The following is a 9741-nucleotide window of genomic DNA, read 5'->3' on the forward strand; positions in this document are numbered from 1 at the left end:
GACTAGTTTGCATTCACCAAATTTCTTTACTAACTATCTACTAGAAGCAATTTGTCTTTTTGTTAATAGGCTTAGAAATTTGAGTTTTAAAGCCAATTAAAGAGAAAATTATCAAATGAAGTAAGCCTAATTTATTTAGCTAACTGACCAGCTTTTGCTTTTACAGAATAAAAAAATATGGAATTTTATGTCTTGTTTTTAATGACTTTCACTCTAGTACTTTAGATGTCAGTGCCCCTGTTACAGAATCCACAGAGTGGGCTTAGTCATTTACTGGTTAGCCTCTGAGTATTGCAGAGGTGTTACTTATAAACTAAAGAGGATCAAACTTGAAACAGTCAAAACAAATCTGTATTAAGGAATGTGTTTACTACCTCGTATTTACTAAAACATTAAAAAAAAAACTCAAGAGTTTCAGAAAATGTTTATTCAAATAGCAGGCTAGAGATTGGGGACATAGAGATGAAAAATGTAATCTTTGTCCTCAGGAAGTTCGCTGTCTAGTAGGGAATATAGATAAGCAAACCAAGCATTTCATTCCAGTGTGATGAGTCATGTAATAGAAGAATTCACACAATGTTTAAAAATGAGAGCCGAGAGTTAGAGACATGATTTTTCACCCTAGAAATAATCTATTTTGTTGTCAAAGAAGATTTTCTAAAGGCAGTTATACTTGATGGGTTTCTTGAAGGAAAAGAAGATATCAACCAGGAGGAAATGTGTGTGTATATGGTTGTGTGAGGGCCTATAGTTTGAATGTTTCAAATGGAGAAAAAAGCATGTGTGAAGAGATTAAGGCAACACATAGGTCTTTATTACTTGTAGCTCTGTATAGTATTTATATTTAGTAATCATTGATGAGACGCTGGGGGAGATAAACAGGAGCCAGATCATTGAGAACCTTGTAGAACATGATAAACCAATGACTCTTTATTCTGAGAATGATTTGGACCCAATGAACAATTTTATGCAGTATAGTGCCTTTTTTCTTTCTCCTTTGTTAGAATACATGCTATCTTTCAACATACATAAAAATAATATGGCCTCCTTTAAAAGATTTTGAATTTCGGGGCTGGCCCGGTGGCCGAGTGGTTAAGTTCGCGGGCTCTGCTGTAGGCGGCCCAGTGTTTCGTTAGTTCGAATCCTGGGCGCTGGCTGACATGGCACTGCTCATCAAACCACGCTGAGGCAGGGTCCCACATGCTACAAGTAGAAGGACCCACAACGAAGAATATACAACTATGTACTGGGGGGCTTTGTGGAGAAAAAAGAAAAAAAATAAAATATTTAAAAAAAAAAGATTTTGAATTTCAAAATAAAAATTATTACTAAAAACAAAGAATTATAATCTCCAATAAGATTTCTAAGTTACTCTGTAATAAATATGATTTGTTTAATTAAAGAAGTCTCTCTTCTTTCATCCTACTCCTTCCCCAACATTTAGATGGGATTATATGATTTCCTTCCAGGCACTCAGTTAAGAATAACAGCTTTAGGATCAGTGCGGAATGTGGATAGAGAAATTTCAGAATAAACTCGGGAGATCTGTGAGGAGGCTGCTGGGTATTGCAGGTAAGAAGCCACAGGTGCCTGAGCTGGAGAAGCAGTGGTAGGAACTGAGAGAATGGGGTTGATGTAAGAGATACCAAGGCGGTTAGATCAATAGGTCTGAATAAGAGATTAAGTGGGTGATGGAAAAGATACAATGTTTAAAGTTGATTGCTCAGTTTCTGATTCAGCCTAATAGGTAGATGGCGACTCACATCAAAGTGTTTTGAAGGAATGGGTATGGAAAAGAGGTAGGAAAAATGTTGAGCTCAATTGAGGATCTATTGATTTAGAAATGAATGATATCTAACAGACGTGAATAAATGGGTTGGAGCTCAGGAGAGAGATGTGAGAGGCAAATACAGATTGAAACTCATTGCTGAACAGATGGTAGTTGAAATCGCAAGTTTGGCCAAAATGTTCTAGGACAAAGCGTTAACTGGAATTAGAAGAGTAAAAATGAAGAAACTTTGGGAAAAACCCATATCTTATAGGGAAGGGGAGGAAGATGAAACTTCAAAGACACTGAGAAAGAGTACCATAGAAGTAGGAATAAAACCCAGACATAGCAGAATCTTGGAAGATGATGGAGGAAATAATTTCAAGGTAGGAAAAATAGTCACGGGGCTGGCCCAGTGACATAGCGGTTAAATTCACAGGCTCTGTTTCAGCAGCTGAGTGTTCGCTGGTTCAAATCCCAGGTGCAGCCCTAGACACTACTTATCAAGCCACTCTGTGGCAGGTGTCCCACATATAAAGTAGAGGAAGATGGGCATGGATGTTAGCTCAGGGCCAATCTTCTCAGCAAAAATGAGGAGGATTGGTGGTGGATGTTAGCTCAGGGCTAATCTTCCTCAAAAAAAAAAAAAAAGAAACAAAAGTAATCACAATGTCAAAAGTGGCTGAGAGGTCAAGTAAGATGAGGATCTACAAGTGTCCATTCAAACTGGGAATTAAAAAGTCATTAGTGGCCAGACTACCTCATTTGTGAAAACTCAGGCAACATTTTAAGAATTTATGTTAAGCCAAAAGATTTCTCTTGTGAGGATAAAACCAAACCAAATCAAACAAAAACACTCTGATATCATAAAAGTATTTCCTTTACTTATTTTTCTAAATGTTACAAGGCCCTTTGGCCAATTGGTTTTTAAAAAAAGGAGAAGAGGAGTTATAATTGCTGCATCAATATCCTTATTAATTCAATCAATTTTGTTGATTTTAGTAAATCCATGTAATCAAAATGACAAAATTGGCCTCTCACATTCTATTTCTTTTTTTCATATTATTTGTATTTCTTTTATTAATTAATAATTCTGAATATAGCTTTCTAAACTAGCGTTAATGATTCTATATCCATAATTTAGTTATTATAATGTGAAGATTTTTTCCAGCTTTATTGAGATATAATTGGCATATAACATTGTGTAAGTAAAGTGTACAACATAGTGATTTGATCCACATATATATTGTGAAATGATTACCACAATAAGGTTAAGTAACACATCCATCACCTCACATAGTTATCACTTGTGTGTTTGTGTGTGGTGAGAACGTTTAAGATTTACTCCCTTAGCAACTTTCAGGTATACGATACAGTTTTGTTAACTCTAGTCACCATGCTATATGTTAGATCCCCCAAACTCAATCCCTTATAACTGAAAGTTTGTGCCCTTTGACTACCTCACCCTCCTCAATGCTGGTAACCACCAATCTACTCTGTTTCTATGATACGTTTCTTTTTTTTAGATTCCACATATAAGTAAGATCATGCCGTATTTGTCTTTCACTGTTTGACTTATTTCACTTAACATAATACCCTCAAGTTCCATCCATGTTGCAAATGGCAGGATTTCTTTCTTTCTTATCTCTGAATAATATTCCACTGTATCTATGTACCATATTTTCTTTATTTATTCATCTGTTGATGGACACTTAGATTGTTTCCATGTCTTGACTATTGTGAATAATGATGTCATGAACATGGAGGTGCAGAGATCTCCTCGAGGTAGTGATTTCATTTCCTTTGGATATATACCAGAAGTGGAATTGCTGGGTCATAAGGAGTTCTATTTTGAATTTTTTGAGGCACATCCATGTTGTTTTCCATAGTGGCTGCACCAATTTACATTCCCGCCCACAAGGCACAAGCCTTCCCTCTTCTGCATATCCTTGCCGGTATTTGTTTTCTCTTGTCTTTTTGATAATAGCCATTCTAACAGAGGGGAAGTGATATGTATAATGTGAAACTTAGCATCAACTTTGGTAGAAGTTAAGAAAGAATTTAATGATTTTTTTAACCCTATAGAACCTCTCAGGAGGAGAGCCTTCCCCAAGTAAATCAGTCAATTAAAAGCATCAAGGAAAATTTATGCCCAGAGCTGGATTTCTCTCCAGCTGATTCAGGTTTTTCAGTTTAACCCTTAATAGGAGTAACACTACATAAAGTTCGAATTTGGTGACAATGAAGACAGAAAAGGGGAGGGAAATACAAACTCTTACTTGCATTACCTAACAGCTTTATTGTAAACACAGGCTAACTTCTATTTCAAAGTGAAATGATCACAAAAGCTCAAAATAATCTTGGGCAGTACAGGAGAGGAGAGAAAGCACTGAAGTAGACGCCAAAGATGAAGTCTCATGAGATGAAAAAATGGCAGGAGTAATATTTTTGGCCTGGGAAAGGACGAGATGTTTCCAAGAGGTGACTCCTTCCCTGAAACAGGACTGTGTGAATTATGTTTCCTGGGTACATGGCACCTGCAATGTAGATGGTTGGGAATTTTGGAAAAGTTAAATTGGTTACTTATTTCATTCCAGATCACTGCAAACATTTCCCAATAAATAGAACATCTCTACGATTAACAAAGGAAAGTTCCAGAAAGTATAACTCTTCCTAAGTCAGGGTCTCCTTGGTGAATATGAAGATATGTTCTTACTTCTGTGATCTGTTGTTCACTCAGGGAGCAGAAACAAGACTGATAAAGAGAATTTCTATTCTTTCATTAATTTAGCAGAGCGAGTTGGAGCCCTTGGTCTTCAGAACATCCACAGACCTGTGACGTCCTCTAATCCAGCTTGTGAGGAACAGAAGAACACCTGTCATTCCAGAGTCAGAGAGACACTCTAGGCTTCAAGTGAAGGTTAGAGGCCCAAAAACTTTCCAGAAATACCCCATGGAGCTATATGTGAAAGCAATAATTTCCTTTCTAATTCTAATTGATTTTAAAAAGTTTCAGTTTGGAAACCAATTGGAATTTTCACCTAAATATTTGAATAATCTAGCACTATGTGTCCGACTTAAGACACCTTTGAAAATCACTGCACGTGTCCACATAACCACATGGATCACCTATGCATGAATATACACAAGATTTTCAGGCCATGCCTCAAAGAAATATGAGATTATACTCTTTGCTGGAAAATTTCCAGCCCTGGTATTTATATCTATAGCATAATTTCCATCTTAAGATGTGATTAGATAATTTTTATAAGAGCTATACAAAAGTGCTTTAGGAAAGAGACATACTTCTCTAGAAAGGTTATCAACCAAATGATAGCCAAAGGTTATCAACTGGGAACAGGTCATTGCTCAAATTTCTATGATCTTGTGAAATATAGGAATGGCTAATTATTTCACAAAATTTATTACCAGTTTTAAATTTGTGAAGGTTACTGGGACAAATTAAACAGTGTTAGAAGGAATACAAAAATCTCCCTTTGGAATGAATAAAATTGCCTCTAAAGATGATCAAGCAATTCCTTAGCTCCTGCTTGTCAAACCCTGGCTACAGAGGGTGACATCTTTCTCACGTACAATAGCTACCACTCTTGTTCAAAAACATGCAGTGACTGAATATTTTCTAGCAAATAATGCTTCCCCCAGCTCTGCTTGACAAAAGTCTTAATCATCTTCAGGTTCTTTCCAAAACGTCATCTCTTTGTGAAGCCTTTTCTGAAGCGTTTCAATGGAATATAATCTCTCCTTCCTCTGACTTCACTAAGTACCCTGCTCTTCACTTCAGTATTCTGTTTAATTTGTTCAATTGCCACACTATTTTGTAAACTTCTTGGGGCACAGAGTTTCTTCTTCTGCTTTGTATTTTCTCTCTCCTTAGCCCTGTGTCAGATAGGTAGATGGATAGATAAACAGACAGACAGACAGATAGATAGTTGATGTTCTAATATTTTATTTTTAATTTAAATTGCAGCGAGGAAAAGGAGGCGACATAAAAGGATTTTGAACGACAGAGACAAGACAAGACACTGGCCAAAAAGATCTTTATCATCAGCTACTAATGGACTACAGTTGGAAGTGTTATGCCAATCCATGTGGAGACTGGCTCTTTTTTTGTCATCGCATAATTTTCACTCTTGTTACAGTAGCTTATTTATTATATGTTTACCTTGATCCACTTTCTTCCTACTGCTGGATGCTAGAATGATCATGTCCCCTCCCTTTTCCTTAACTTCCTTCCCTCTTTTCCTTCGTTTTACAAAAATAATCTCTGCTACGTACACTATGCTAACATTTATTATAGTAATAACTAAGATGTGTTCCCTGCCTCGACAGAGTTCTCAGACTGTGTGTTGAGATCATAGGTTAACATCTGTCTTCACCTAATAGATCCTGAGTACTCATCATTTGCTGTGTTTCAGCTGTTCACCATCTAAAATATGAATCTAATGCTGAACACGTGGCTCATGCTGCAGAGAGTTATGTGCTTATGGGCAGAAACTTCACCCCTGACCTTCAGACGAAAATGACTGTTCCAATCGATGTAGTGTGTATAGCTCATGATGTTTTACAGTAGAATTCACTTGGAACAGAGGTACTGAGAGATTTGGATAATGGCCGCATGTCAATTTAGTGATAAAACCAGAGAAATTCATGATGAACCTTTAAGTGAGAGGACATGATTTTTCTTGCAGCACAGCTGAATCCTTGCTATTATAAGAAACTTTAGGGTGAAATTTTCTAGAATTACGCAAAACATATTGAACTACTATTGCAATAGTATGAAGTATGATGTCAAACCCATACTGGGATAGGATACACGCTCAGGCATAAAATATATTGTATTTCAAGTTGAACTTCGTGACAGCTGAATAAGAGGTATGGTATTGCCTTTTAATGAGCTAATTCCTTCCCAATTTTAAGAATGATGAAAGGTCAACCCTTTGAGATTGCACAGCGCACATTTCTAAGAACTTTTATAAATCATCCCTATGTTCAAGTGCAAGGCAACCATAGCACAACTCTAAGTGTTAAACCAAAAGTGCCTTTCCAAATAGGGGAGAGAGAAGCAAATATTCACAGTAACAATATGCTGATTGCTTTATGAAATAGAGAATTAACCTTGGTAGTTCCTCAGTGGACAAGGCTTGGATAAAAGAGAAAGGTACTTCTTTTTTTTATTATTATTATTATATTTTATTGAGTTATTGATAGGTTACAATCTTGTGAAATTTCAATTGTGCATTACTGTTTGTCAGTCATGTTGTAGGTGCACCACTTCACCCTTTGTGCCCACCCCCCACCCCACCTTTCCCCTGGTATCCACTAAACTGTTCTTGGTCCATAGTTTTAAATTCCTCATATGAGTGGAGTCATACACAGATTATCTTTCTCTCGCTGGCTTATTTCACTTAACATAATTCCCTCAAGGTCCATCCATGTTATTGCAAATGGAATGATTTTGTTCTGTTTTGCAGCTGAGTAGTATTCCATTGTATATATGTACCACATCTTCTTTATCCATTCGTCTGTTGATGGGCACTTAGGTTGCTTCCACGTCTTGGCTATTGTAAACAGTGCTGCAATAAACATTGGGGTGCACAGGACTTTTGGGATTGCTGACTTCAGGCTCTTTGGATAAATACCCAGTAGTGGGATGGCTGGATCGTATGGTAGTTCTATTTTTAGTTTTTTGAGGAATCTCCATACTGTTTTCCATAGTGGCTGCACCAGTTTGCATTCCCACCAGCAGTGTATGAGGATTCCTTTTTCTCCGCAACCTCTCCAACATTTGTTGCTATTAGTTTTAGATATTTTTGTCATTCTAACGGGTGTAAGGTGATATCTTAGTGTAGTTTTGATTTGCATTTCCCTGATGATCAGCGATGATGAGCATCTTTTCATGTGCCTATTGGCCATCAGTGTATCTTCTTTGGAGAAATGTCTGTTCATGTCTCCAGCCCATTTTTTGATTGGGTTGTTTGATGTTTTGTGGTTGAGTTGCGAGAGTTCTTTATATATTAAGGATATTAAGCCTTTGTCAGATATATGACTTGCAAATATTTTTTCCCAGTTAGTGGGTTGTTTTTTTGTTTCAATCCTGTTTTCATTTGCCTTGAAGAAGCTCTTTAATCTGATGAAGTCCCATTTGTTTATTCTTTCTATTGTTTCCCTTCTCTGAGAAGGCATGATGTCCGAAAAGATCCTTTTCATACTGATGTCAAAGAGTGTACTGCCTACGTTTTCTTCCAGAAGCCTTATGGTTTCAGGTCTCACCTTTAGGTCTTTAATCCATTTTGAGTTTATTTTGGTGAATGGTGAAAAAGAATGGTCAATTTTCATTCTTTTACATGTGGCTTTCCAGTTTTCCCAGCACCATTTATTGAAAAGACTTTCTTTTCTCCATTGTATGCCCTCAGCTCCTTTGTCAAAGATAAGCTGTCCATAGATGTGTGGTTTTATTTCTGGGCTTTCAATTCTGTTCCATTGATCTGTGCACCTGTTTTTGTACCAGTACCATGCTGTTTTGATTACTGTAGCTTTGTAGTATGTTTTGAAGTCAGGGATTGTGATGCCTCCCATTTTGTTCTTTTAAGAGAAAGGTACTTCTTAGAGGAGACCAGACCGCACAGAACACTTCTTATCCGGATGTGGATATGTGCACTATCTGTTTAGCTCTGTGTGTCAGGTCCTTCTGCCTTATCCTCAGATTTCAGAAAACGCGTGCTATGTACAGCATGGCCATGATGGATCTGGTTTAGAGAGGGGTTGCCTGAGCATTGGAACATTTCTAAATGTTCAGTTTAGAGAGATTGAAAAATAGTAAGTACCACAACTGAAACCAGTGCAGAACCTGGGGTAGGTAGTTGGTGTTGGCGGGTGCCTAGAATTTGGGTTCCACCTCCAAAATTCCAAGGATATTCAGATGTATTTCTCTAACAAAATTGCAGTTAAAGGGGAATGGCATTGGGAATATAAATTGGTATCATATTTATATTTTTAAATCCTTTTCAGTGAGGAAGATTGGCCGTGAGCTAACATTTGTTGCCGATCTCTCCCACCCCCATTTTTTCCCCTCCCCAAACCCCCAGTGCATGTTGTATATCTTAGTTGCAGATCCTTCTGATTCTGCTATGTGGGACGCCACCACAGCCTGACTTGATGAGTGGTGTGTAGGTTTGCGCCCAGGATCTGAACCAGTGAACCCTGGGCCACTGAAGCAGAGCAGGGAAACTTAACCACTCGGACACAGGGCTGGCCCCTGGTATTTTCGTTTTAAAAATTACCTAGCATTAATTAGTACTTTCTATATGCCAGGGACTATACTAAGTTATTTACAGATAGTTTTATTTACTATGTGTCATGTGTCTCAAAAGTGTTAATTTTCTTGAGCCAATATTTCTACATCCAGGAACTTATACTATGATAGTAACCAATGATCCATACAAAGAATGCACTAAGGTGTTTGCTGCAGCATTATTTATATAGCACAGACTCTGAAATAAATGTCCAACAATAAAGAATGCTTCAGCAAAGTTACATGTTAGGATATTATGTACTTGTTGGAATCATGCTTGCAAAGAATACCTAATAAAATTGGAAAATGATCTCCATGAAATGTTAAGCAAAAAATTAAGTAGGCTGCAAAATAAAATATGTAAAATAGCTTTAACGTTACAACAGCAATAAACATATGCACTTTTATAAGAAGACAGAGGAAATACAGCAAAATGTTAATTATGGTTTTATCTGAGCGATGGGAATGATGAATAATTTTAGTAACTCTTTTAAAATGCATTTCTGCTTGTTCCAAATTTTCTGCAAGTTTATGTTGTTTATAATTAGAAAAATAAGCTTAGAAAATTTTCTGACAATATAATTCCTGGCTTCTCTGGAGGAAGATTCCCTTCACTTGGCTCCCTGCCTAACAACTGTGTCAGTGAGACCTCCTGCTCATC

At 37.1% G+C, this 9741-nt stretch overlaps 1 long non-coding RNA gene across 1 annotated transcript; it reads left to right on the forward strand.

Moving 5' to 3' along the window:
• Positions 1–1466: 1466 nt before the first annotated feature.
• LOC138915846 (uncharacterized) lies at positions 1467–9390 on the forward strand. The gene is made up of 3 exons (XR_011422204.1): positions 1467–1572; positions 4560–4688; positions 5757–9390. It is a non-coding gene; the product is annotated as an uncharacterized lncRNA (long non-coding RNA).
• The last annotated feature ends 351 nt before the right edge of the window (positions 9391–9741 follow it).

The sequence above is a fragment of the Equus caballus genome, chromosome 10, assembly GCF_041296265.1.
Source record: "Equus caballus isolate H_3958 breed thoroughbred chromosome 10, TB-T2T, whole genome shotgun sequence".
Classification (NCBI taxonomy): Eukaryota; Metazoa; Chordata; class Mammalia; order Perissodactyla; family Equidae; genus Equus; species Equus caballus.